Source organism: Thermobia domestica, chromosome 10, assembly GCF_964235325.1.
Source record: "Thermobia domestica chromosome 10, izTheDome1.hap1.1, whole genome shotgun sequence".
Taxonomy (NCBI): Eukaryota; Metazoa; Arthropoda; class Insecta; order Zygentoma; family Lepismatidae; genus Thermobia; species Thermobia domestica.
Genome location: NC_137463.1, coordinates 221,998,728 through 222,003,500, shown reverse-complemented (window position 1 = coordinate 222,003,500; position 4,773 = coordinate 221,998,728). Strand labels below are relative to the sequence as shown.

At 33.1% G+C, this 4,773-nt stretch overlaps 1 pseudogene; it reads right to left on the bottom strand.

Moving 5' to 3' along the window:
• Positions 1 to 445: 445 nt before the first annotated feature.
• Positions 446 to 2,347, bottom strand: LOC145661795 (glucose dehydrogenase [FAD, quinone] pseudogene; annotated as a pseudogene).
• Between the last annotated feature and the right edge of the window lie 2,426 nt (positions 2,348 to 4,773).

Below are 4,773 nucleotides of genomic sequence, written 5' to 3'. Positions count from 1 at the left end.
TTCAAGTAAACATTAGCGTTTGATAATTTTTTATTCTCCATGAATATTCTCTGCAAAAATCTGGTAAAACATACGATTAAAGTTCTATAAGTCCATGGAAAATACTGCTCTTCTATTGGTACTGAGTTTGTTATAGCTAAAGATACTTACTTACTTTATAATAAATATGAAGTACTTACTTTTTAAAATCAGTTGACATATTGATCATTATCGTAAAGGCGATATATATTCTTCTTACGAAGATTAATGTAACTGTATACACTGATCTTCGTCGTCTCACGTAATGTGTCCTACTTTCTCGTAAGTTGTCAATGTTTTTATAAAAAGAAAATTTTAAGTTTTGAAAATTGTATCCTTAAGCCATTTAAATGCACTCATTTGAGGATGGGAGACCGATGCGATTCGAAAAGATTGAAACTTCATTTATGATAATAATTCTCTCTTTCTATGCTATAACGCCATTCTCCAATTTGATTGCATCAGATATCTTCTCGGCGATCATTATTGTTGGAGCGGTAGTATGACCAGTTACAATAACTGGCATAATAGAAGCATCAACCACTCTCAATCCATTTACTCCATACACCTTTAAGTCTTTATCCACCACAGCGTTAGGATCGGAAGATGGACCCATTTTACATGTTCCTGCATAATGCCAGAAAGTACTAGTATATTGTCGTATACAACACTCAAGATAGTCATTAGATAAGAACTCTAAATGCTTACAAGCAGGATACTTATTTGGGTTTATCCTTGCTCCTAATTTTCCTAACGCGTCTGTTTGACTCAGTTTAAGTGTAAACTTAGTTCCTTCTACGAGTCTTTTAACATCAATTTCCTTCGTGAGATAATTCGGTTGAATTATAGGATTGTCATAAGGATTTGTACTTCTTAATCGAATAAAACCTCTGCTTTCCGGTTGCAAGAGAATAACTATAGCTATGAAACAGTCTCTGTATAGTATTGGTTCGAAAACACTTGCATAAAACTCATCTGTAAATCCGAAAATTCTTTTACTAAAAACACCTCCATCAGAACCTTCACAAAATGACCCGAGAATCAGCTCAATATCTGGACGTGTAGAGTCATTTGCATATTTGGTTGTTATAAAGCCTAATGCTTCAGCTTCGGGACGTTGCAAAATAGGGCCTTCATTCTTAAACAGAAAGCCAAATACCGTCCTTGGATCAACAAATGTTCTAGGAAGCACAAAACCAACAGGCTTATCTATGAGAAATGTCATTCCTCCTACTGCAACGTGATCCATTAAATTTTCCCCTACTTTAAGATCTTGTATAACTTCAATGCCGAGTTCCTTAAGGTGTTCCTTAGGACCTATACCAGACAGCATTAGCAGCATTGGCGATTGTATAGCACCAGCAGATAATATAACTTCTTTTCTTGCATTTACTATATGTTTGTTGTTGTTTTTGACGTAGACAACGCCTTGAACTCTTTTCGTAGTTTCGTTAATGATAATACGCTCTACAAATGCGTTCATACAAACATCGAGATTATTTCTGTTTTTTATTGGTCGCAGAAAAGCTTTTGCAGCACTACAACGTACACAATCACGCGCTGTCGCTTGTGGGATTGTAAATCCAATATGTTTTTCACCATTTACATCAATTGCTTCATATCCCAATTGTTTGCCAGCTTCAATAAACATTGAAGCTATTGGCGCATGGAAGCAGAAATCTTCAATTGTCAGGTATCCACCTTTACTATGGAAAGTTGAATTTTGGTGTTCAGGAATTCGCATGTCTTCAGATTTTTTGAAATATGGTAATACGTCTTCGTACCCCCAACCTGGATTTCCTAATGATTTCCAATGGTTATAATCCTGTTTATTTCCTCGAACGTACAACATACCGTTAATGGTAGTACTGCCTCCCAGAACCTTTCCCCTCACAAATAAATTTCGTCTTTCTTCCAAAACAAGGGAAGCATTGGTTTGTGGTTCTGACTTGAAGCCCCAATCTAACGGTCCTCGTGGATGAAAGCCAAAAAACAAAGGACAATCTGTGAGAACCGTTTCATCTCCTCCAGCTTCTAAAAGTAGAACATTCCATTCGGACACTTCACTTAATCTGTTCGCCATCACACAACCAGCAGCACCAGCACCTATTATAATAAAGTCATACTCTTCAGCTACAGACGTACAGTCCTGAATTCTGTGATCACTATCTACGATATCTGGACGAAATATTTTGATTGCAGCTCCAAAAATTTGTATCGCGACAGCCACTAACCCAAACGTGGTTATTATTCGCAATTGTGTATATCTTGCTGCTATTTGATGCCCGACATCTTGAGATGAATAAGAATTCCTGATTCTGTTCTGCATCTGAAAAAATAAGATAATTAGAAAAAGCCTTTTTTTTTAAAATACAAGCCTTATCAAATTATAGTTATTTCTTAATTAACATTCAAAATAAAAGTCTCAATTGGGAAATATTAAACCAAAAATGATTACTAAGTTGGTTTTGAAATGAAAATGAAATATTTGAGTTTTACGTCCGATGGTTATGCCGATTAGGCTAAAGCAGACGGTTATGATGAGAAATGAATGAAATGGTAGAATGATGAAAGTGAGAGGAAACGGGAGAACCCCAAGAAAACCCACGCACACGATGTTTGCTCATCTATTGGAACTGAAACCCATTTAATGAGCATTGCTGCGCAATAAAACCTTTATCTTAATATCCCATACCACTAATACCCCTAATGTAAAAGAGACAACTGATATACCCAGAAGAATGATGGCGAAGAAAACAATGGCATAAGCGCTATAAAATAAACGTTAAAACCCAGAGTAAACCACAGAGATTATTTCGCCAATAGCAACTCATATCATCAGCAACTCATTTCTTCCAAATTCATATCGCGGAAGCAAGGACGCTTTATTGACTGTAATTTTGTTATGCAACTAACGAGTTACTTTGGAAATCCTAGTTAGCGTTTAGAACTAACTATTAGTGAATTTTTATTCAACACTTTAAAAAATATAGGGCCTTAAGCAGAGTCGTTCTGATGAGTGATTAATATCATACTAAAGAGTTCGACTAACATATGTTTCCTACAGTAGTCAGGCCTTTAGTATGACGCTAAACATACGACAAAACGACTCTGCACAAGGCGGATAGAGTTATTTGATAGTAATTGATTTTAAAGATTGCTTTTGATATCGGGATTCTAATTTGCCTTGAATGAGCTATTCTAAACATAAATAAGTTCGTATCTGCAGAAATACCAGAATTTTGAAACAAACAAACAAATTACTATACATTCAAGATTTAAAAAAGTACCCCTTGTTTCTTAATTAAGATTAATTCTAAATTTGTGAATAGTACACTTTAGTATCTTCTTTGAATCAACAGTCGTACAATCTTAATATTATTTAATAATAAAAATGTCGTAAATATACATGTAGCAAGATTCTATTTAGCTTCCGTGTATGCTTCTTAACTAAACTCCGAGTGTGATTAGACTTCCATTAACTTACAGTCCATAAATGAGACATGTAGAATTGTTAAGCAACGAACACGGTAATTTTGACTTACTTTCAAAAATGACTCTATGTACACTCATGTCCAAAATTATTGTCGCACGTCTATTAATATGTTGTTGTAGTAATATAATTTGATAACGAATTCGCCCGATATTTCTTATAATGTTAGTATGTGTATAATCATCAAAGACATGTATGTGGCGAATTTCATGTCAAAAGAGCAGTAAATAAGAACAATAAAACGAAAATAACATTTTCTTGTCCATTTAGCAACATTTTATTTTACTCATCATAATTTTCGTATTTATAATTCTTTTCCCATAAAATTTACTACAAATATACATTTCCCGATTATTCACGTAGGATCAGTATCAAAAGCACCCTGGAAAATCCATATCAAATTCTAGTCTTACAAGAAAACAGTTATAGATATGCGACAATCATTTTGGACATGAGTGTACATCTATAATTACCTTGCTTAATGTATTTTTTGTCATCACAATACAGTTTATTTTCAGAATATGGTTCAAAGATTTACAGATGGCGCTTCAGGAATATGATGAAAATAGCTCTCAATTTGTTAAGTATTTAAAGAATTTTAGATCAAATATTACGTGAGATATTTGTTATTATTATTATTATTATTATTATTATTATTATTATTATTATTATTATTATTATTACCCTGTATGATATTTTAATTGATGACAGTGACAACTAGTTTAGCCTTCTTTTGTCTACTAATTTTAGCGTTACTGGCCCTTATGCGGATTCGTTTTGAAGTATGATTAGCGTCATACTAAAGGTCTGACTACTGCAGGAATCATATGTTAGTCTAACTAGCACTAATCATGCTTCAAAACGACTCTGTATATCGCCTAATATCTTGAAATACTATAATAAGTCATAATTTTATCCAAATTTCATAAATATTTTATATTGCTAATAACAATACCAGATTGATTGCACTATACAATATTACCAATAAACAATCAAATATTGCCTTATTCACTTGTTTTGGAGTAATCTAGACAAAATTACTTAATCATGTGTTAGTCAATATGGCAATATGCCAATACTTGTTTTCTCTCCAAAATACAGAAAGATGAAAAACGTATCTCATAAAAATTTATAATGCAGAAATGATAGGTTTCATTTGACACTTGATTTGAATTCAAAAATAACTTGATATTTAGAGGACAATCCTGTGAGTTTTTGTCAATAATTCAAAAAGATTACACTAGTTAACAAATTTAAACTTT